Consider the following 25,908-nt stretch of genomic DNA (forward strand, 5'->3'; position numbering starts at 1 on the left):
TCCTACTGTTCCAAGACATTCTTTAGTAATTTCTAATACTGTGTCCCTGTACCTTGTCCATTCCTTTTCCCATGACTGTAATTGACTACATTCAACTAACTGGTACCTTTCTGAGATCACTGTTACGTACTTGTGCCTGATTTCCTTATCCTGAAGTTTCTACACTCTTATCCTCCTACATATGGACCTGACCTCCTGTCACGGGAGATTAAATAGTGATCAGTGTCATCAAAGAATCCCCTGAATACACGTGTGTCCCTCACAGCCTTCCTGAATTCCTGATCTGTTATTATGTAGTCAATGACAGATCTGGTTCCTCTTCCTTCCCAAGTATACTGGTGAATGTTATGTTTAAAAAGGAGTTTGTGATTACTAAGCCCATACTGACACAGATATCCAAGAGTTGTCTCCCGTTCCTGTTGGCCTCCATGCCCTCTCCAAATTTACCCATAACCTTCACGTACCCTTCTGTTCGATTTCCAGTCCTGGCATTAAAATCACCCATGAGCAGAACACTGTCCTTGTCCTTTACTCTAACAACTACATCACTGAGTGCCTCATAAAAACTATCCATCTTATGTTGATCTGTCCCTTCACAATGCGATCATACTGCCACAATCCTAATTTTCGTGCTAGACACTGTCAAATCTATCCAGATCAGTCGTTCGTTTACATACCTTATTGCAAATACGCTGGGTTCCATTTCTTTCCTGATATAAAGCCCTACACCCCATTGTGCCATTCCTGCTTTGACTCCTGACTGGTAGACCTTGTATTCTCCCACTTCCTCTTCTTTCTCACCCCTTACCCGAATGTCACTAACAGCTAAAACGTCCAACCCCATCTTACTTGCAGCCTCTGCCAGCTCTACCTTCTTCCTAGAGTAGCCCCCATTGATATTAATAGCTCCCCATCTCGTTACTGTTAGTTTGCCGAGTCATATCTTAGGAGTCCCTGTTTTGTCAATTAGAGGTGGGACTCCGTCACCTCCAAAGGTCCGAGGCATTTTACTCTGATTGTTGCCAGCATCATATTTAAAGTACCAGGGAGGCAGGTTGCTAGCCTTACTTGCCCCAGGTCCCATTGAGTTTTACCCCTAACGGTTGAGGGTGTAACCGGTGGATTTGGTAGTCTTCGCCGTCTGAGCACAAAGGTGACCACGACTCAGAATATGTCTGAGATTCCCAGCCTTATTCCAAACTAACTGGTATCCCGACTGTCAAGACCACTTACTTGGCCACTCATACGTTGCCCGTGGTTCATGAACTAGGACATGACAACGGGGACCCACACCATAAACCATTATTGATTATTTAAATATGTTAAAATGTAAAGTAATGTAGAATAAGCTGTAGGCTTAGGGAAGGGGAAGTACGCTAGTCAGTTGAGCGAAGATGTTCGGCGCACGGGACACGCGCTCGGAGACGGACAGAGGACAGTTCTGGTCGAAACACCAAAGGAGACAGTTCGGATGGAGGCGCGAAAATGGACAGTTCGGCTGGACGAAACGACTCAGAAAATTCTGCATTGTATAGTATCTGAGTGGTGAGAAGCCGCGCGTCTGTTGTGAACTCTAACTTTTCGCGCAGTTAACGAAGTGGAGTATTGGACTGGTAGTTCGCGATGAGATTATAAATGATCGATCTGTGTCAAATGGATATGCGTTCTAGTGTAACAATAACTCTAAATACGACCACTTTCGCTATTAGTTTGCTTTCAGAATAAACATTATTCTACCCAAATCGCACCTGTGTGGCCTACATCATTTATGGGTCGTTAATTTAGTTCCCGATATTATCATTATTGTTTTTATATGTTATATTCACATGGTATTTCGCAAACTTGCCATCAGCCAGACAATTTAACCAAAGGGTCACAAGTGTCTAATTTAGGGCGTGTAATGCGACACGTGCGGTTCAACAAAAAAACTGCCTCTGAGCACTATGAGACTTAACATCTTAGGCCATCAGTACCCTAGAACTTAGAACTACTTAAACCTAACTAACCTAAGGACATCACACACATCCATGCCCGAGGAAGGATTCCAACCTGCGACCGTAGCAGTCCAGCGGTTCCGGACTGCAGCGCCTAGAATCGCACGGACACCGAGGCTGGCGCGGTTCAACACCTAGACGAGTTTGAGCCGAGACTTTTCGACGAAAAGGAACAGCATGTGAGCCCTAACATCTTTGGGATGTTAGCTCGTATGCACAAGAGTTATGGAAGTCAGATCCAAATGTACGTTGGATTTCTGGCGGGTATTAACGGAGTGAAAGCTGCTTATTCTTGGGAATAAGCTGATATTGTTAACAAGAAACGACAGTAAAGAATATATATATATATATATATATATATATATATATATATATATATATATATATATATATATATATATATATGTATATGTATATGTATATATATATTCAGAAAGCTGTGTCAAAATAACCAGACTAGTGAACAGGGGTCGAAAGAGGTTCGCGAGCTTACACCACTTATTGGCCGAACGGTCCGTTTCTGAGCCAAAAACATTCTCTTAGAATAGAAAGAGCAATCCCAAAATATAATACCATAAGACATAAACGAATTAAAATAAGCAAAACAGACTAATTTTCGTGTCGAACGCTCACTTACCTGAGATACCGTTCGAATAATAAAACTGGGAGCAGTAAGTTTTTGACAAGATCCTGAACATGGGCTTTCCACGACAGTTTGCTATCTATCTGAACACCTAGAAATTTGAACTGTCCAGTTTCGCTAATCATATGCCCATTCTGTGAAATTGAAACGTCGCGTTTTGTTAAACTGTGTGTTAGAAACTGTAAAAACTGAGTCTTACTGTGATTAAGCCTTAGTTTATTTTCTAAAAGCCATGAACTTGGCCAAAAAACAGCACAATTTGAAACCGAACCAATGTTGCACACAACATCCTTTACCACCAAGCTAGTGTCATCAGCAAACAGAAATATTTTAGAGTTACCCTTAATACCAGAGAGCAAATCGTTTATATAAATAAGGAACAGAAGTAGCCCCAACACTGTGAATAATGACCTTTTGCTGTATGTTGTTAAAGTAAGATGGGAACCAATTGTGAGCTACTCTGTTGTTACAGTAAGAGGTGAACCAGTTGTGAGCTACTCCCTGTATTCCATAACGGTCCAACTTCTGGAGCAATATTTGTGATCAACACAATCCAACGCCATAGTAACTCGTAAATCAAAAAATATGCCTATCGTTCGGAAACTTTTGTTTAACCCATTCAGTACCTCACAGAGAAACACGAATATACCTTTTTCAGTTGTTAAACGACTTCTAAAGCCGAGCTGTGCATTTGATAGCAAATTATGTGATATAAAATGATTAGTTATCCTTACATACTCAGCTTTATCAATAACTTTATTAGAAAACACAGACAGCATAGAAATAGGTCTAAAATTTTCCGCATTTCCCCTTTATCCCTTTTTATAAAGCGGCTTTGCCACTCAGTACTTTAATCGCTCAGGAAACTGACCATTCCTAAAGGAAAAATTACAAACATGGTTAAGTACAGGGCAAACGTGTGCTGCACAGTACTTTAATATCCTGCTAGGAACTCCATCATATCCATGAGGGTACTTAGTCTGTTGTGTATCTGTTGTGTGGTTCCCCCAAGTTTATAAGATATTGAAGCAAGTTTTCTTGTCAAGGTCCAATGACACACTACTGGGGCATATGGCCACTCCTTAAGCGATGCCTGCGTGTGAAACAGCTTCCCTGGCGGTGCTGCTGTGTTCTGCAGTGCCTCTTAAGGAAAGAATTTTTTGTTCTAGCTGCACTGTCTCAATAATGCACAAAATAAGAGTAATCTCGAAACGAATGTGACTTAATTTCACCTTTACATTCACTCAGCAACATAACAAATTTTGCAAATTTTCTTTCTTTAAAACTTTTAAAATTGTTCCAATCTTCATGAAAGTGCAATTGTGACTGGAAACTAAATAACCTTTTATGGATATGGTGTCTGTTCTTTCGGACGTGTCCGAAAGAACCGACACCATGTCCATATAAGTACACTAATGGCCATTAAAATTACTACACCACTAATATAACGTGCTACAGACGCGAAATTTAACCGACAGGTTGAAGATGCTGTGATAAGCAAATGACTAGCTTTTCAGAGCATTCTCACAAGGTTGGCGCCGGTGGCGACACCTACAACGTGCTAACATGAAGAAAGTTTCCAACTGATTTCTCATACACAAACAGCAGTTGACCGGCGTTGCCTGGTGAAACGTCGTTGTGATACGTCGTGTAAGGAGGAGAAATGCGTACCATCACGTTTTCGACTATGATAAAGGTCGGATTGTAGCCTATCGCGATTGCGGTTTATCGTATCGCGACATTGCTGCTCCGGTTGGTCGAGATCCAATGACTGTTAGCAGAATGTTGAATCGGTGGGTTCAGAAGGGTAAAATAGAACGCCGTTCTGGATCCCAACGGCCTCGTATCACTAGCAGTCGAGATGACAGCCATCATATCCGCATGGCTGTAACGGATCGTGCAGACACGTCTCGATCCCTGAGTCAACAGATGGGGATGTTTAAAACACAAAAACCATCTGCACGAACAGTTCGACGACGTTTGCAGGAGCATGGACCATCAGCTCGGAGACCATGGCTGCGGTCACTCTTGACGCTGCATCACAGACAGGAGCGCCTACGATGGTGTATTCAATGGCGAACCTGGGTGCACGAATGGCAAAACGTCATTTTTTCGGATAAATCCAGGTTCTGTCTACAGCATCAAGATGGTCGCATCCGTGTTTGAGGACATCGCGGTGAACGCACATTGGAATCGTGTATTCGTATCACCATACTGGCGTGTCACCCGGTGTGATGGTATGGAGTGCCATTGGTTACACGTCTCGGTCACCTCTTGTTCGCATTCACGGCACTTTGAACAGTGGACGTTACATTTCAGATGTGTTACGACACGTTGCTCTACCCTTCATTCGATTCCTGCAAAACCCTACATTTCAGCAAGATAATGCACGACCGCACGTTGCAGGTCCTGTACGGGCCTTTCTGTATACAGAAAATGTTCGAGTGCTGCTCTGGCCAGCACATTCTCCAGATCTCTCACCAACTGAAAACGTATGGTCAATGATGGCCGAGCAACCGGCTCGTCACAATACGCCAGTCACTATTCTTGATGAATTGTGGTATCGTGTTGAAGATGCATGGGCAGCTGTACCTGTACATGCCATCCAAGCTCTGTTTGACTCAGTGCCCAGGAGTATCAACACCGTTATTACGGCCAGAGGTGGTTGTTTTGGGTACTGATCTCTGAGGATCTATGCACCCAAATTGCGTGAAAATGTAGTCATATGTCAATTCTAGTATAATATATTTGTCCAATGGATACCCGTTTATCATCTGCATTTCTTCTTGGAGGAGCAATTTTAATGGCCAGGAGTGTAATTCTAAATAAACATCTGTTTTTGACAGGGTGATGGAGCACTTTGTATTTAGATTTGACGGTGAGGGGATGCGCAGCACGCTATGATCACTCCATAGATCGTGTTGACGTCCCTGTCTGACCGTGCGCTGAATTCTTTATGAAGGAATAATTGCATTTGGCAGAGGTCAAAGTCGCGTTTCTATAATGTTGTTGTTGTTGTGGTGTTCAGTCCTGAGACTGGTTTGATGCAGCTCTCCATGCTGCTCTATCCTGTGCAAGCTTCTTCATCTCCCAGTGCGTACTGCTGCCTACGTCCTTCTGAATCTGTTTAGTGTATTCATCTCTTGGTCTCCCTCTACGATTTTTACCCTCCACGCTGCCCTCCAATACTAAATTCGTGATCCCTCGATGCCAGCGAACGCGCCCTACCAACCGATCCCTTCTTTTAGTCAAGTTGTGCCACAAACTCCTCTTCTCCCCAATCCTATTCAATACTTCCTCATTAGTTACGTGATCTACCCATCTAATCTTCAGCATTCTTCTGTAGCACCACATTTCGAAAGCTTCTATTCTCTTCTTGTCCAAACTGTTAATCGTCCAAGTTTCACTTCCATACATGGCTACACTCCACACAAATACTTTCAGAAACTACTTCCTGACACTTAAATCTGTACTGGATGTTAACAAATTTCTCTTCTACAGAAACGCTTTCCTTGCCATTGCCAGTCTCTCTGCTGCGACCATGATCAGTTATTTTGCTCCCCAAATAGCAAACTCCTTTACTACTTTAAGTGTCTCATTTCCTAATCTAATTCCCTCAGCAGCACCCGACTTAATTCCACTACATTCCATTTTCCTCGTTTTGCTTTTGTTGATGTTCATCTTATATCCTCCTTTCCAGACACTATCCATTCCGTTCAACTGCTCTTCCAAGTCCTTTGCTGTCTCTCACAGAATTACGATGTCCTCGGCGAACCTCAAAGTTTTTATTTCTTCTCCTTGGATTTTAATACCTACTCCGAATTTTTATTTTGTTTGCTTTACTGCTTGCCCTATATGCAGATTGAATAGCATCGGGGAGAGGCTACAATCCTGCCTCATTCCATTCCCAACTACTGCTTCCTTTTCATGCCCCTCGACTCTTATAACTGCCATCTGGTTTCTGTACAAATTGTAAACAGCCTTTCGCTCCCTGTATTTTACCCCTACCACCTTCAGAATTTGAAAGAGAGTATTCCAGTCAACATTGTCAAAAGCTTTCTCTAAGGCTACAAACGCTAGAAATGTAGGTTTGCTTTCTTTAATCTAGCTTCTAAGATAAGTCATAGGGTCAGTATTGCCTCACGTATTCCCACATTTCTACGGAATCCAAACTGATCTTCGCCGAGGTCAGCTCCTACCAGTTTTTCCATTCGTCTGTAAAGAATTCGCGTTAGTATTTTGCAGCCGTTACTTATTAAACTGATAGTTCGGTAACTTTCTCATCTGTCAACGCCTGCTTCCTTTGGAATTGGAAATATTAAATCCTTCTTGAAGTTTGAGGGCATTTCGCATGACTCATACATTACGTGCACCAGATGGTAGAGATTTGTCATGACTGGCTCTCCCAAGGGTGTCAGTAGTTCTAATGGAATGTTGTCTACTGTCGGGGCCTTCTGTCGACTCAGGTCTTTCAGTGCTCTATCAAACTCTTCACGCAGTATCATATCTCAAATTCCATCTTCATCTACATCCTCTACCCTTTCCATAACATTGCCCTCAAGTATATCGCCGTTGTATAGTCCCTCTATATACTCCTTCCACCTTTCTGCTTCCCCTTCTTTGCTTAGAACTGGGTTTCCATCTGAGCTCTTGTTATTGATGTTGTGGTTGGCAGGAGAGCTAACACCGTGTTACTAGAGGAGACCGAAAGGCACGCGATTTAGCTCACACAGGCTGGCGTGAGGTCTGGAACAGTACAAGGAAATTAAAATTTAGAAAAACGGACGTAGCTGGTGGAATACTTAACTTTAATCCATTCATGACGAACGTCGCTCTTGACGGTACATGATGTACAATATCAATAGAAACTGATCATGGCGCCTTGCTGGTTCGTAGCAAATAGCGTAGCTGAAGGCTATGCTAACTATCGTCTCGGCAAATGAGAGCGTATTTTGTCAGTGAACCATCGCTAGCAAAGTCGGCTGTACAACTGGGGCGAGTACTAGGAAGTGTCTCTAGACCTGCCGTGTGGCGGCGCTCGGTCTGCAATCACTGATAGTGGCGACACGCGGGTCCGACGTATACTAACGGACCGCGGCCGATTTAAAAGCTACCACTTAGCAAGTCTGGTGTCTGGCGGTGACACCACAATTCATACAAGTGATTCTCTTTTCTCCAAAGGTCTCTTTAATTTTCGTGTAGGCAGTATCTATCTTACCCATAGTGAGATAAGCCTCTACATCCTTACATTTGTCCTCTAGACATACTTGCTTAGCCATTTTGCACTTCCTGTCGATCTCATTTTTGAGACGTTTGTATTCCTTTGTGCCTGCTTCATTTACTGCATTTTTATGTTTTCTCCTTTCATCAATAAAATTCAATATTCCTTCTGTTACCCAAGGATTTCTATTAACCCTCGTCTTTTTACTTATTTGATCCTCTGCTGCCTTCACTACTTCATCCCTCAGAGCTACTCATTCTTCTTCTACTGTATTTCTTTCCCCCATTTCTGTCAATTGTTCCCTTATGCTCTCCCTGAAACTCTGTGCAACCTCTGGTTTAGTCAGTTTATCCAGGTCCCATCTCTTTAAATTCCCATCGCTTTGCAGTTTCTTCAGTTTTAATTTACAGTTCATAACCAATAGATTGTGGTCAGAGTCCACATCTGCTCCTGGAAATGTCCTACAATTTAAAACCTGGTTCCTAAATCTCTGCCTTAATATTTTATAATCTATCTGAAACCTGCCAGTATCTCCAGGCTTCTTCCATGTATACAATCTTCTTTTATGATTCATGAAACCAAGTGTTAGCTATGATTAAGTTGTTCTCTGTGCAAAATTCGACCAGGCGGCTTCCCTTTTCATGTCTTACCCCCAATCCATATTCACCTACTACGTTTCCTTCTATTCCTTTTCCTACTATCGAATTCCAGTCACCCATGACTTAAATTTTCGTCTCCCTTCACTATGTGAATAATTTCTTTTATCTCATCATAGATGTCTTCAATTTCTTCGTCATCTGCAGAGCTAGTTGGCATATAGACTTGTACTACTGTAGTAGGCGTGGGCTTCGTGTCTATCTTTGCCACAATAATGCGTTCACTATGTTGTTTGTAGTAGCTTACCCGAACTCCTATTTTTTTATTCATTACTAAACCTACTCCTGCATTACCCCTATTTGATTTTGTATTTATAACCCTGTATTCACCTGACCAAAAGTCTTGTTCCTCCTGCCACCGAACTTCACTAATTCGCACTATATCTAACTTCAACCTATCCATTTCCATTTTTAAATTTTCTAACCTACCTGCCCGATTAAGGGACCTGACATTCCGATCCGTAGAACGCCATTTTTCTTTGTCCTGATAACGATGTCCTCTTGAGTAGTCCCCGCCCGGAGATCCGAATGGGGGACTATTTTACCCCCGGAACATTTTACCCAAGAGGACGCCATCATCATTTATCCACACAGTGAAGCTGCATGCCCTCGGGGAAAATTACGGCCGTAGTTTCCCCTTGCTTTCAGCCGTTCGCAGTACCAGCACAGCAAGGCCGTTTTGGTTGGTGTTACAAGGCCAGATCAGTCAACCATCCAGACTGTTGCCCCTGCAACTACTGAAAAGGCTGCTGCCCCTCTTCAGGAACCACACATTTGTCTGGCCTCTCAACAGATACCCCTCCGCTGAGGTTGCTCCTATCTGTATCGCTGAGGCACGCAAGCCTCCCCACCAACGGCAAGGTTTATGGTTCATGGGGGGAGGGGGGGTTCAATAATATGGCCCTTGAAGTGCATTCGCCTGATGTCTCTCCTTTAGTCTGCTTCCGCGTGACTGGGCGTCTGCGAACATCTATAAAGCGACGTTCCAGTTGCCGGCCGTGTGCGGCCGGTCTACAGATGCTGTCCTCTGTAGCCCTCCTCCGGCGTCAGCTTTTAATGAGCCGCATGTCGGGTGTCCCCTGCGACCCCCGACGTAATACTGGCTTATTACTGGCAGAGACTGGCAATTAACCGGCGAGCAATTTCGCCTCTACCTTTTATTATCCTCTAAAGTACGTTTACAAGGGAATTCATTAAACAATTTTCAACTCGCCTTTTCAGACTTGCGTCTGCCTGCCCTCTGGGAAACACCGTCTGCGGAGCCAGTGGCCGGAATTAAGCTTGGCTTTCCCTCGTTAGCCAGTTGTGTTATCCGCATGGCTGCTCGGACCACTGTGCGCAGGAACTGGAGTTGGTCAGTCGCTGCATAAGCCAAGGTGGCTGCTTAACAGAGCCGTGTTTGTCGCTTAATATAAGAGAATACATACTGAACAGCACGAGGAGTAAAGATACAGACAGTTATGTAGGGGCTTCGGGCAGTGTGTTACACATGTCGTTCCACGCGAAGTCCACTGCCCAACAAGAGGAGACTGCAGTTTCTCGATTTCATGCAGGCTCAGTTCTGCTGCATTACAGGTAACAGGCGTATCACAGTGTGCTATTGAAATGGCGCATAGCGAGTCAGAATCCCGGAAAAGCGGCCGTAAATTTAAAAAAAAAATGTTCAGAGTTAAGAAGTTTCGTTTAATAGATTGGCTCTAGTAATGCCGGTCTTAGTAGCGGCCAGCTCTTTCTTCCGAAGGCTGAATTTCAGGTCCAACGCGGCATTCATTTGTGAGCCGCGCGTTCAGCTATCCGGGCTGGCTAGTGTAATTCTGGAACTATTGAACCCCCGGTCTTATAAGTGGCGAAGTTTCTTCGAAGGTTGAATTTCAGGTCCAATGCGGCATTATCTGTGAGCGGCGAGTATAGTTAGCCAGGATGGAAGAGCAGTCTGTCGTTCCGACGAAATGTTATTGTTCAGCAAAATCAGACGAAACATTTTTTTTAATTGAGGCTATTCCGAAACGTTTGTTTTTAATTACGAGCATTGATTTCATTATTTAATCATGAATTAACAACTAGTTTTTGTTAATTAACTTCTTACCGGAAAGTAAGAAAAGAAATTGTAAAACGCGAACGAGAATAAGAGAAAGTTTTACATTCCACAGCATTCCGCCTTCTTTTCCATTCCTTCATTAATTATATGCTATTATCTTTGCTAATCAACCTTAAAATCTAACTACTAGCAGAAACTCCGGCTCTGAACCGTTTTCTAAGCAACAGTTGAAAAATGCAGTTATTTCAACTGAGAAAACTGAATTGGAAATACTAGCTAGAGTACGAATAAAACATGGTGTTCCAATGAGTACTCATGATACAATATGCCAAATGGAGTCCACAGACAGTTTATCCACGGACCGGACATAATTATATCTACAATTTCACCAGTGGGTCAGTTGTCAGACGAAGCACAGGAATTAACAAACAAGTTAATAAAACGGTATCGCCTAAGCTTTGGACGACAGTCCTCTCGCGTAAAAAATATAGTGGATGTGTTCTGGAGACTTCTGGCAAAAACCAATCCCTGTATTTCTTATTTGCGGAAACCGTCTCGAAGAAAAGTAAAAATCTCGTCATCAGAAGCTGTTGTCATCTTGACACTTGCTGCAGAGGATTATGAGGAATCAGATGCTGAGGACGATGGCTCTGAGCAGTATGCGACTTAACTTCTGAGGTCATCAGTCGCCTAGAACGTAGAACTAATTAAACCTAACTAAGCTAAGGACATCACACACACCCTGAGGATGATGAAGAGAATACAAACGTCGGTGGGGAAAAAGGTGAAGAAGAAAATGAAGATGAAGAACAAGAAGCACAAGAAGAAGAAGAAGATTAAGAGGACCTATAAAACTTTCAGTTTGTGTCCCTAATATGTATTTTATGCAATAAAAACAGTAACAGAGACGATTTTGTAACAAATTTTACCATTAAAATTATAAATGTTCACCAGAAAGTTTTTAGTCCACTTCATTAATTTTTCATGATTCTTTTCGCCATGTTGGAGCTACCAACTTGAATTTTTCGATTTTTATATTAAAAAAATCGTTATCAGAAGGGTCAGAAACTCCATTAAACCCATTTTTGGCCATATTGGAGCAGATTTCGAAGTTTTGGCCATGTTTACAGGACTGTGCCCCACTGTGTGGCGCAATAATTGGGGACGTAACCCAAGTACGCGAGACAGTAAGATTCTTGTAGGGGAAGAAGTCTAAATTACACACAGATTCAACGTAAAGTCAGACGGTATATGGAGCAAATGCAAAGTCACATCCGGCGGTAGTGAAATGGGTCAACAGTTTGTTAGGTAACGGGCGAATTGTGGCGCCCTGAAAATATTCTAAGTTGGCGTGGCCGGACGGGCCGCTCGGCAAGCCGGGGCTCGTCAGCAAACATACGGTGGCGAACGTTAGCCTGATTAGAGGGGTAGCCCCAGCGCGTGGTCCATCGATCACGTGGCTGGGAATTCCCTGGTGACGCTGCGCGCCAGGAGGGCCAAAGATGGCGGACTTTGTGAAACCTTAATGGCCGACATTTCATAGTTCGTACTGAAAGTAGTAGCCAGATGAATCGTGATACCTCAAAAAGTAACATGTACAGTAATATTATTTGCACGACGATTCTGATGGTGTAATCACATTTTCAATGTCTTATTAGTTTAAAGTTTAGTATCTGCCTGTAAATTATACAAGTAACACCCAGCAACTTCTTTTCTTCTTCTTTTTTTGCTCACGCCATAGTCCCACAGCGATCGCAGGGTCGGCGTGGTTAGAACGGATTTGGCAAAGTTAGTTTGAGGGGTGCTCGGATGTCCTTCCTGCCACCATCCCGTACCTCAAGTATGAAATCAGTGTACCCCAGCTGTCTGCATCTAGTGTAAATGGTGAAATAGTGCGAACGTGTTTCAAATGTCTGCTACACGTGTAGCTGATGCGAAACGTGGGAACCAGCCCAGTATTCACCTATCGGGATGTGGAGAACCGCCTAAAAACCACTTCCAGGCTGGCCGGCACACAGGCCCTCGTTGTTAATCCGCCGGGCGGATTCGATCCGGGGCCGGCGCGCCTACCCGAGTCCAGGAAGCACTGCGTTAGCGCACTCGGCTACCCTGGCGGGTCAAGTAACACCCAGCAACGACTTTCCAAAATCTAAACGGTTCATCGGATTTCGTGGATCTACGTGTCTATAGAAAGCTATTAGTGTAAATCTAACTTGGTATGCATTACAGACGTGTAACTTAAATAGTCCATGAGTTATTGGAGGCCAAAGTGGCCGATTACTATCGATCGCGTGAGGCCATACGTACTCCACAGTTACACGAAAAAAACGGTAGCAGCATGCTTATAAATATGTTTATTCATCTATGCCTTTGATTATATCCGATATATACTAGTCATGAAGAAATTGGTTAAATATTTACAGTGTGTTAGAAAGCACAGGGACATTAGGCTCCTGGCCTACCTTTTGCTTCTGTCTTTTGATATATGTTTATTTAATTGTTTATGTATTTAATAATGTGTGTTAGAGCGTGTTTATGGTTCAGCCGTAGGAATATTTATTTAATTTCAAGTATTTAAATGTAGATCCAGTATTTCGAATACGTTTCATTATGTCTGGGAGTGTACGTTGGCACGGAGACATGCAGGGAGCGCTCCAGCCAATCACATTGCTCGTTACTAAGAGAGACGTATGAAGGTTGGGGAGGAGCATCGTTTCCGGAGAGGACACGAGGGAGTTCGGCGCGAGGGACGGCAGAGGACACGGAAAGCTCTGGACGCGACAGCACGGCGGACGCGCGGTCACGAGAGAGACTTGGAGAGAATGGAGCGGTTTGCGCGTGGTCGCGGCAGGTAGAAATACTTTGGAGTGCCGACTTGTGCACTTGTGATATTCCTGTGGCTTCTACAGTGAAAACGTAGTGTGCGTTTAGAAGCGAATATCTTGTGAGCTTTGATGTTGTTCATAACTAATTACGCGCTGTAGGAATCTATTGTCTCCCTGTTATTCAACTTATATTTTATTTAATTGCGGGACCATCGAAACCAATAAGTGTTTTGCAGAAATGTTCTCCATTCTCAAAAGTACGTCTACTATCGTGCTCATCACTTAAAGTTGCTAAGATAGTACCTGCAGATTTTATTTAATGTAAATCTTTCCTTTATACATTTAAATATTAATTCGCAATTGCCGAGTGATAAGAACCTTCGACCATTCGATTCATGTGCGTATTCATATTGTATACTGTAGACTCAGCAGTATTTAGCTTGTAATGCGGCAACTAAGTATCCCAGCCCATAGACAACGAAACCAGCCAAAACTTCAATGTTTCAACTCTGAGTCAGAGGGCACGTAGTTGAGAGCCACCACACCAACATCATTTCATTTAGCATTTGAAAGTCCACAGGTCTGACGAAGGCTGATGAGGAAGTCCATACCTTGCAGCATACAATTTCCATCTTGTCGCCAAGCTGTAATAACATCTGGGATGAAAGAGATTTTCTAACGACGAGGGCGGTCACACGGCGTTTTTCAAATGGCTCTGTAACCAAGGAGTCGATTTCTATCGTCGAGGAATTGAACTATTAGTAGAACGTGTGCAATTACTGTCCCTACGACTTATCTTAGAAGCTAGATTAAGGAAGGGCAAATCTACGTTTCTAGCATTTGTAGACTTAGAGAAAGCTTTTGACAATGTTGATTGGAATACTCTCTTTCAAAATCTGAAGGTAGCAGGGGTAAAATACAAGGGCGAAAGGCTATTTACGATTTGTACAGAAACCAGATGGCAGTTATAAGAGTCGAGGGACATGAAAGGGAAGCAGTGGTTGGGAAGGGAGTGAGACAGGGTTGTAGTCTCTCCCCGATGTTATTCAATCTGTATATTGAGCAAGCAGTGAAGGAAACAAAAGAATAATTCGGAGTAGGTATTAAAATCCATGGAGAAGAAATAAAAATGTCGAAGTTCGCCGATGACATAGTAATTCTGTCAGAGACAGCAAAGGACTTGGAAGAGCAGTTGAACGGAATGGATAGTGCCTTGAAAGGAGGATATAATATGAACATCAACAAAAGCAAAATGAGGATAATGGAATGTAGTCGAATAAAGTCGGGTGATGCTGAGGGCATTGGTTTAGGAAATGAGACACTTAAAGTAGTAAAGGAGTTTTGCTATTTGGGGAGCAAAATAACTTATGATGGTCGAAGTAGAGAGGATATAAAATGTAGACTGGAAATGGGAAGGAAAGCGTTTCTGAAGAAGAGAAATTTGTTAACATCGGGTATAGATTTAAGTGTCAGGAAGTCATTTCTGAAAGTATTTGTTGGAGTGTAGCCATGTATGGAAGTGAAACATGGACGATAACTAGTTTGGACAAGAAGAGAATAGAAGCTTTCGAAATGTGGTGCTACAGAAGAATGCTGAAGATTAGATGGGTAGATCACATAACTAATGAGGAAGTATTGAATAAGATTGGGGAGAAGAGAGGTTTGTGGCACAACTTGACCAGAAGAAGGGATCGGTTGGTAGGACATGTTCTGAGGCATCAAGGGATCACCAATTTAGTATTAGAGGGTAGCGTGGAGGGTAAAAATCGTAGAGGGAGACCAAGAGATGGCTACACTAAGCAGATTCAGAAGGATGTAGGTTGCAGTAGGTGCTGGGAGATGAAGAAGCTTGCACAAGATAGAGCAGCATGGAGAGCTGCATCAAACTAGTCTCAGGACTGAAGACCACAACAACAACAACAACAGTGACCTTGTTGAGAAATAGTGTCATGTATGTATGTCACTTTGACATCTGGAGCAGCATTCAGTAGTGGTTAGTTGGGGCGCCGTAATAATGTAAACTTATGCTATGTTCAAATTATTTTGACTGAATCATATGCGTGGCGGAACTGGTCTTCGGCGAGCGGTGGTGCTGGATTGAGAGACGTGGACACATTTTCATAAAAACTCTTTATTTTCCGAAAGGCCATCGAAAGAAAAAAAAGTTCCACATCCAAAGGGTGAGGCCTAGTCACAATCACAAATAAACGCAATATGTCCACTTTGTTATTCAAACAATAGCAACGTAATTAATAGGGAAATTTCAAGACACAAATGCAATTCAGTCTAAAACAAGCGCTGGCCAAGCTTCAGCCTCAGTCAACATGAACAGGCACTGAAGGTTCCTAACAAAAACTCAGTCACTTAAAACGAAGAACATTAGCAGATATAATTCAAGGCTGCTGAAGATCCAGATTAAATACTATCAACCCGACACTGGAGATGCCCACCCAAAATTCTTAAGTAAATTTTCGTTTATGTAGAAACAAGAACATTAGCAGTTTTAATGCAAAGAACAACGCTGGTCAAACTCCAGCTGTACTGGCCCATCCAAAACTTCTAAAAGAAATTCAATTTATTTAAAAACAAGAAACATGAGGTTTAATTCAGAACAACGCTAGTCAAGTTCCACCTTCAGTTAACATCAAACTGGCACTCAAGGTGCCTACCCAAAATTACCACGTAACATTTCAGTTATTTAAAAACAGAACATTAGCATATTTAATTCAAAACACTACGCTGACCAAACCCTCCAGCTTCACCTCAAAACGGCAAGATTGTTGACGAAACAATCCAGCTGCCAAGGTATAAACCAATTTTTCTAAACACAACTGTTGGTCAAGCTCCAGCTTCAATCAGAACCAGGTAATTCAAGGCACATAGTGTGTTCCGGCATTGATAGCGTAACTTCAGTTACTATGAATCAGTGCAAATTTTTAACTCATTACAACCATTTTTCCGAGTTCAGATCCAGTTACTGTTACTACTAACGATCGAGGTGCGGGCAACGGCTGCCACAGGTTAACGAAGTAGAGACAATCTTGACATACAACTACTCGCAGGTCGCACTGGCCCACTTGCTCAAACGACCGCCACACTTCGCTTTTAATTCGACAGTCACCGCCCGTCTTCCCACAGGCCACAAGTCTTCATCAGCAGCTAGTTACAGTCGATCTCAAGAGCAATCGTAATGTTTCTTCTCAAAATGGCACCGACCCAAGACAAAAACTGAGGCGGCCCCCATCATCGCCGATGACATGAACCTTCCACCAAGCTGCCTCTGTTACCGAAGCAATGTTTTCAAGTCGCTGGCCACTTACCAAGAAGGCCGCTCCAAACGACGCTGCTCCATATCGCCCACAGCGCCATCAATACCCAACGGCGGCACAGGAGTTAAGCTGGGTTCACACACGAAACTAATGTGACGCCACTGCTTGTGGCTTTCTGTAGTGAGCTACCGTCCACATGACGCCACAAATTCTATCTACTTTCACAGCTTTCGACGTGGCGTCAACTGATAACATATTGCAGGGTATTGATGTCATAGTGCAGGTTATGGCATCAGAGCTGTGAGAATAATTAAGTATGAAGAAGACGAAACCCAAATGTCATACCTGAATATTTATAACGCCATAATTCAGGGGCCAAAAACACATTTACAAGAGAAGTAACACTAAAAGACAAAAATGCTTCCTGCTTGGCAAACTAACCAATTGCTGGTGTATAAAGATCATCTACAGATGCTCCACTCTTCCAAGAATCTTATTCTGTTCATTAATGTGGGCATTTACATTAATAATTTTCAGTTTCACAGCCGCCACATCAGACTCCTGGGCCATTTCCAAATGTAATTCACAATTTATACAGTGACTCACAAATCACAAAGTTTATACTACTACGTTTTTTTGGTAACGTAAATATTAAGTTTATTTATTTTATACTAATTAAATAAATACACGCTGAAATCTACTAGAGTACAGCAGCAGTTACTCCACGATAACTGGTACAGAATGCTCGTGTTTCGAAATACAGATACCAGGGAGCAGTGCTAGAAGGGAAGTTGCGTAACGGAGTACAACCAAGTGGAACTTTTTTTGGCATGACAAAAGCTGCGTCCCTTAGGTTGTGCCACTGAAAACTGGGAGGTCCCATATGCATCTACACTGCAAATGTGGTATGCCACTAGCTGTGGCGACACTTTTGTTGCGCGAGTGAACCAGCCTTTAATTACAGTCGCGCCTTCACATGCGGCAAGCTGCCGCGGGGATTTGAACTTGCCACTCGTGTGGTGACAGGTTGTATCGTCACAGTTTATGCAACTACAATTTATAACGAAGAGTGTGAGAAGGGCGTGGGAGGAAGTAAATGTAGGAAACATTTCGGGGACGACAATCAGCAAGCATGGAAGTCTGTCAAAGTACGAGGGTCACCCCAAATGAAATGCACACTATTGTTTTAAATATCCGTCTTTTATTCTACATATTTGAAAGTTTTACAGTGTGTAGACAGAGCCTTCAGGAACAATATTTTCATTTCTCCGTATTAATTCCATCCCTCTCAACTGCCTTACGCCAACTTGGAACCAGCACCTGTATACGCACACGCTAAAATTCTGGACAAACCGGTTGGAGCCACTGTTTGGCGCGTGCACAAGGGAGTCATCATCTTCAAACCTTGTTCCACGAAGAGAGTCTTTCAGTTTCCCTAGGAGATGATAGTCACATGGAGCCAGGTCAGGACTGTAAGGCGGGTGTTACAGCATTGTCCATCCGTGTTTTGTGATCGCTTCCATGTTATTTTGACTGACATGTGGCCGTGCATTGTCGTGCAACAGCAAAACATCCCGCTTCTGAAGATGTGGTCGAACACGACTCAGTCGAACTTGAAGTTTCTTCAGTGTCGTCACGTATGCATAAGAATTTATGGTGGTTCCACTTGGCATTATCTCCACAAGCAAGAGACCTTCGGAATCGAAAAACACCGTAGCCATAACTTTTCCAGCAGAAGGTGTGGTTTTGAATTTTTTTCCCTGGGTGAATTTGCATGATGCCACTCCATTGATTGCCTCTTCGTCTCTGCTGAAAAATGATGGAGCCATATATCATCACCTGTCACAGTTCTTCCGAGAAATTCATCTCCACCATTCTCGTACTATTCCAGAAGTTCGGTGCATAACGTTTTTCTTGTTACTTTGTGAGCCACTGTCAACATCCTGGGAACCACCTGGCACAAACCTTTTTTAACGCCAACACTTTCAGTATTCTGCAAAACATATCCTTTCATTATCCAGACGTAGCGTGACAATGCGTCTGTCAGCAGTCACCAATTCGTTAACTCTGTGCACATTCTCTGGAGTGTGTACAGTACGCGGCCTGCCGCTGCAAGGACAATCCTCAATATTGCCGTGCTCGCTTTCATCACGTAACCTGCTTGCCCATCGACTAACTGTACTGCGATCGGCAGCAGCATCTCCATACACCGTTTTCAACCTCTTGTGGATGTTTCCCACTGTCTCGTTTTCACAGCACAGGAATTCTATGACAGCACGTTGCTTCTGAAGAACGTCAAGTGTAGCAGCCATCTTGAAGACATGCTGTGACGGCCCCACTCACGGGAACAGGTTGAACTAAGTTTGAAAACAAGTGGGAAGGATGTATCTACACACTGTAAAAGTTTCACACGTGCAGAATGAAAACTGTATTTTTACAAAAATAATGTGCATTTCTTTTAGAGTGACCCTCATACCATTGCAAAGAAAGAACTTGGAACAAGTAAATTTTATGAGTACTTCAAAACTTGGTGAAAAGAACTTCCGAAAAGCAGAAATATATGCTAACAGCAAAAGGATTTTCGACAGAACTAAGAAGGAGATTCGCCAATTGCTTCGTCTGGAATGTCACATGGTAAGGAATCATTAACAGTAAAAAGAAAGAGGAAAAATACTAGGATGGCTCTTAAAGAGTTTGTGAGTAAAAACGCTTAAAGTGAAATGACTTGACAGAATTATGAATGGAGAAGTGCCTCTAAGAGTAGAAGAAAGAAAAACTATATGGTGATGGGATTTGGAACGCCGGATGACATTAAAAATGGACGTTGTTAGCAGCAGCCGGCATAGGTGGCCGAGCAGTTCGAGGCGCTACGGTCTGGAACCACGAGACCGCTACATTCGCATGTTCGAATCCTGCCTCGGGCATGGATGTGTGTGATGTCCTTAGGTTAGTTAGGTTTAAGTAGCTCTAAGTTCTAGGGGACTGATGACCTTAGAAGTTAAGTCCCACAGTGCTCAGAGCCATTTGTTAGCAGCAGGTCAAGGAAAAGGCACCAGACAGAACGAAGTGTAGAGAATACGTAACAGAGATAAAACACAAAAAAGAAAGAGAAGACAATTTATGGATCAATATACAGCAACAGGAAGCTCACAAGAACATTATCGTTTCTGATAATTACACCATCCCGAACAATGATACGAATGAACACCGCAGCACCCTATCTTGTGGGTCGTTCAACAAATAAGAACTCTCTTATAATTAAATCTGGAACTAAGTGTCAGTATCTCTTACACCTCGCCGACAACAGAGCGTGCAATATCGGAACGCGAGTGAGGCAGAATTAGCGGTATCTGTCCTAAGGCCCACCTGCTCTGAAATCATAGTAAAAAGCAGCCGCTTGATTGATCGGTTGTTTCGCCTGTTGCCAGGTTATTGCTCAATAGCCAGTCGTTTGTTTCACCAGAACAATTCCCACTTGTTATGTGAAGCTGCGGGAGTGATAGCAAGTTGTTCTCCTGGAGAGATCATTTTTTTCTCACTGTGGCGACTGCGTACAGAGACAGAGAACAGAAATAAGTGGTAATTCATCGAATCTGTTAACGATAAAATAATATGTGAAAGAATATATGCAATAGCTGACAACAAAAATTGAAGACGTGGTCGGTTGTCAATGTAATTCCACTATTGGCCATTAAAATTGCTACACCAAGAAGAAATGCAGATGATAAACGGGTATTCATTGGACAAATATATTATACTAGAACTGACATGTGATTACATTTTCACGCAGTTTGTGTGCATACATCCTGAGAAATCAGTACCCAGAACAAACATCTCTGGCCGTAATAACGGACTTGATACGCCTGGGCATTGAGTCAAACAGAGCTTGGATGGCGTGTACAGGTACAGCTACCCATGCAGCTTCAAGATGATACCACAGTCCATAAAGAGTAGTGACTGGCGTATTGTGACGAGCCAGTTGCTCGACCACCACTGACCACACTTTTTCAGTTAGTGAGAGATCTGGAGAATGTGCAAGCCAGGGCAGCAGTCGAACATTTTCTGTATCCAGAAAGGCCCGTACAGGACCTGCAACATGCGGTCGTGCATTATCCCGCTGAAATGTAGGGTTTCGCAGGGATCGAATGAAGAGTAGAGCCACGGGTCGTAACACATCTGAAATGTAACGTCCACTGTTCAAAGTGCCGTCAATGCGAACAAGAAATGACCGAGACGTGTAACCAATGGCACCCCATACCATCAGGCCGGGTGATACACCAGTATGGCGATGACGAATACATGCTTCCAATGTGCGTTCACCGCGATGTCGCCAAACACGCATGCGACCATCATGATGCTGTAAACAGAACCTGAATTCATGCGAAAAAATAACGTTTTGCCATTTGTGCACCCAGGTCTGTTACTGAGTACACCATTGCAGGCGCTCCTGTCTGTGATGCAGCGTCAAGGGTAACCGCAGGCATGGTCTCCGAGCTGATAGTCCATGCTGCTGCAAACGTCGTCGAACTGTTCGTGCAGATGGTTGTTGTCTTGCAAACGTCCCCATCTGTTGACTCAAGGATCGAGACGTGGCTGCACTATCCGTTCAGACATGCTGATAAGATGCCTGTCATCTCCACTGCTAGTGATACGAGGGCGTTGGGATCCAGTACGGCGTTCCGTATTACTCTCCTTAACCCACTGATTCCATTTTCTGCTAACACTCATTGGATCTCGACCAACGCGAGCAGCAATATCGCGATACGATAAACAGCAATCGCGATAAGCTACAATCCGACCTTTATCAAAGTCGGAAACGTGACGGTACGCATTTCTTCTCCTTACACGACGTATCAGAACAACGTTTCACCAGGCAACGCCGGTCAACTGCTGTTTGAGTATGAGAAATCGGTTGGAAACTTTCCTCATGTCAGCACGTTGTAGGTGTCGCCACCGGCGCCAACCTTGTGTGAATGCTCTGAAAAGCTAATCATTTGCATAGCACAACATCTTCTTCCTGTCGGTTATATTTCGCGTCTGCAGCACATCATCTTCGTGGTGTAGCAATTTTAACGGCCAGTAGTGTAGGTACGCGTACACACAGTTGGCGCCTAAGTAAATGATTATAGACCTGCAATTCTCTGTGACAGGTAGAACAGCCGCTACAGCGCATTGTTGTTGTTCGTGTTTAGTGTTGTTACGAGGCCAGGTGGGGTATATATGAGACATGAACAGCGTCAGATGTTGATTGATCATTATGAAGGAGATGCATCGTACTCATGTGGGACTGCGTTATCAACACCTGACAGAGTTTGAATGGGGCCTCACTGTAGGTCTCTACTTGGCTGCCTAGTCGAACAGTGCAATCTGCAGATCTGTGGAGCATTCGGGTGTGACAGTGGATGGATGTTGGGCCGTATGGCTACATGAGGACAGGCGTACCCGTCGTCATGGTTGCAGGTCGACCACGTCTGATATCCGCAAGGGTGGATCGCCGTACTGTGTACAAAGCAGATCGATACCCCTTCACATATGTGCCTGCCATAGAAGTACAAGTAATGGACTTCCTAGAACATCCTGTGTCATCCCCACTATTGGTCGGAGACTAGCTGCAACCAGACTGGGGAATTTGCAACCCACACATAGGTTGCTGTTAGCACTATAACACAAACGGTTGCATGTGGAGTGTAGCCGTGACGGAGAAGCAATGATGCTGGCTAATGGCATCGCGTTGTATTCTGCTCCACCTCAGATGATCGTCGAGGACATAGCCAAAGCCTTGCAGACAAACAAAAATTACGCGAAGCGAAATGTAGTGTGAGGAGGGCTGTGCGAGAGGCGTTCAATAAATTCGAAAGTAAAGTTCTATGTACTGACTTGGCAGAAAATCTTAAGAAAATTTTGGTCCTATGTCAAAGCGGTAGGTGGATCAAAACAAAATGTCCAGACACTCTGTGACCAAAATGGTACTGAAACAGAGGATGACAGAATAAAGGCCGAAATACTAAATGTCTTCTTCCAAATCTGTTTCACAGAGGAAGACTGCACTGTATTTCCTTCTTTAGATTGTCGTACAGATGACAAAATGGTAGATATCTAAATAGACGCCAGAGGGATAGAGAAACAATTAAAATCGCTCAAAAGAGGAAAGGCCGCTGGACCAGATGGCATACCAGTTCGATTTTACACAGAGTATGCGAAGGAACTTGCCCCCCTTCTTGCAGCGGTGTACCGTAGGTCTCTAGAAGAGCGAAGCGGTCCAAAGGCTTGGAAAAGGGCACAGGTCATCCCCGTTTTCAAGAAGGGACGTCGAACAAATGTGCAGAACTATAGACCTATATCTCTAACGTCGATCAGTTGTAGAATTTTGGAACACGTATTATGTTCGAGTATAATGACTTTTCAGGAGACTAGAAATCTACTCTGTAGGAATCAGCATGGGTTTCGAAAGAGACGGTCGTGTGAAACCCAGCTCGCGCTATTCGTCCACGAGACTCAGAGGGCCATAGACACGGGTTCACAGGTAGATGCCGTATTTCTTGACTTCCGCAAGGCGTTTGACACAGTTCCCCACAGTCGTTTAATGAACAAAGTAAGAGCATACGGACTATCAGACCAATTGTGTGATTGGATTGAGGAGTTTCTAGATAACAGAACGCAGCATGTCATTCTCAATGGAGAGAAGTCTTCCGAAGTAAGAGTGATTTCAGGTGTGCCGCAAGGGAGTGTCATGGGACTGTTGCTATTCACAATATACATAAAAGACCTGGTGGATGACATCGGAAGTTCACTGAGGCTTTTCGTAGATGATGCTGTGGTGTATCGAGAGGTTGCAACAATGAAAAATTGTACTGAAATGCAGGAGGATCTGCAGCGAATTGGTGCGGAATGGCAATTGAATCTCAATGGAGACAAGTGTAATGTGCTGCGAATACATAGAAAGATAGAGCCCTTATCATTTAGCTACAAAAAAGCAGGTCAGCAATTGGAAGCAGTTAATTCCATAAATTATCTGGGAGTACGCATTCGGAGTGATTTAAAATGGAATGATCATATGAAGTTGATCGTCGGTAAAACAGATGCCAGACTGAGATTCATTGGAAGAATCCTAAGGAAATACAGTCCGAAAACAAAGGAAGTAGGTTACAGTACGCTTGTTCGCCCACTGCTTCAATACTGCTCAACAGTGTGGAATCCGTACCAGATAGGGTTGATAGAAGAGATAGAGAAGGTCCAACGGAGAGCAGCGCGCTTCGTTACAGGATCAATCAACATTGTCAAAAGCTTTCTCTAAGTCTAGAAATGCTAGAAACGTAGATTTGCCCTTCCTTAATCTAGCTTCTAAGATAAGTCGTAGGGACAGTAATTGCACACGTTCTACTAATAGTTCAATTCCTCGACGATAGAAATCGACTCCTTGGTTACAGAGCCATTTGAAAAACGCCGTGTGACCGCCCTCGTCTTTAGAAAATCTCTTTCATCCCAGATGTTATTACAGCTTGGCGACAAGATGGAAATTGTATGCTGCAAGGTATGGACTTGCTCATCAGCCTTCGTCAGGCCTGTGGACTTTCAAATGCTAAATGAAATGATGTTGGTGTGGTGGCTCTCAACTACGTGCCCTCTGACTCAGAGTTGAAACATTGAAGTTTTGGCTGGTTTCGTTGTCTATGGGCTGGGATATTTAGTTGCCGCATTACAAGCTAAGTACTGCTGAGTCTACAGTATACAATATGGATACGCACATGAATCGAATGGTCGAAGGTTCTTATCACTCGGCAATTGCGAATTAATATTTAAATGTATAAAGGAAAGATTTACATTAAATAAAATCTGCAGGTACTATCTTAGCAACTTTAAGTGATGAGCACGATAGTAGACGTACTTTTGAGAATGGAGAACATTTCTGCAAAACACTTATTGGTTTCGATGGTCCCGCAATTAAATAAAATATAAGTTGAATAACAGGGAGACAATAGATTCCTACAGCGCGTAATTAGTTATGAACAACATCAAAGCTCACAAGATATTCGCTTCTAAACGCACACTACGTCTTCACTGTAGAAGCCACAGGAATATCACAAGTGCACAAGTCCGCACTCCAAAGTATTTCTACCTGCCGCGACCACGCGCAAACCGCTCCATTCTCTCCAAGTCTCTCTCGTGACCGCGCGTCCACCGCGCTGTCGCGTCCAGAGCTTTCCGTGTCCTCTGCCGTCCCTCGCGCCGAACTCCCTCGTGTCCTCTCCGGAAACGATGCTCCTCCCCAACCTCCATACGTCTCTCTTAGTAACGAGCAATGTGATTGGCTGGAGCGCTCCCTGCATGTCTCCGTGCCAACGTACACTCCCAGACATAATGAAACGTATTCGAAATACTGGATCTACATTTAAATACTTGAAATTAAATAAATATTCCTACGGCTGAACCATAAACACGCTCTAACACACATTATTAAATACATAAACAATTAAATAAACATATATCAAAAGACAGAAGCAAAAGGTAGGCCAGGAGCCTAATGTCCCTGTGCTTTCTAACACACTGTAAATATTTAACCAATTTCTTCATGACTAGTATATATCGGATATAATCAAAGGCATAGATGAATAAACATATTTATAAGCACGCGGCTACCGTTTTTTTTTTTTTTTTGTGTGTAACTGTGGAGTACTTATGGCCTCACACGATCGATAGTAATTGGCCTCTTTCGCCTCCAATAACTCGTGGACTATTTAAGTTACACGTCTGTAATTCATACCAATTTAGATTTACACTAATAGCTTTCTATAGACACGTAGATCCACGAAATCGGATGAACCTTTTAGATTTTGGAAAATCGTTGCTGGGTGTTACGGAGATCATAGATAAACTCCAGTGGAAGACTGTGCAGGAGAGACGCTCAGTAGCTCGGTACGGACTGCTGTTAAAGTTTCGAGAACATACCCTCACCGAAGAGTCAAGCAGTATGTTGCTCCCTCCTACGTATATCTCACGAAGAGACCATGAGGATAAAATCAGAGAGATTAGAGCCCACACAGAAGCATACCGACAATCCTTCTTTCCACGAACAATACGAGACTGGAATAGAAGGGAGAACCGATAGAGGTACTCAGGGTACCCTCCGCCACACACCGTCAGGTGGCTTGCGGAGTATGGATGTAGATGTAGATGTAGAGTAAGGCGGCAACATGGGACAGATCTGACACTTCCCATGTCTATGTGAACCTCAGCTTTGTTACCCTTGGCGTCATGTTGTGGG

The sequence above is a fragment of the Schistocerca gregaria genome, chromosome 6, assembly GCF_023897955.1.
Source record: "Schistocerca gregaria isolate iqSchGreg1 chromosome 6, iqSchGreg1.2, whole genome shotgun sequence".
In the NCBI taxonomy this organism is placed as follows: domain Eukaryota; kingdom Metazoa; phylum Arthropoda; class Insecta; order Orthoptera; family Acrididae; genus Schistocerca; species Schistocerca gregaria.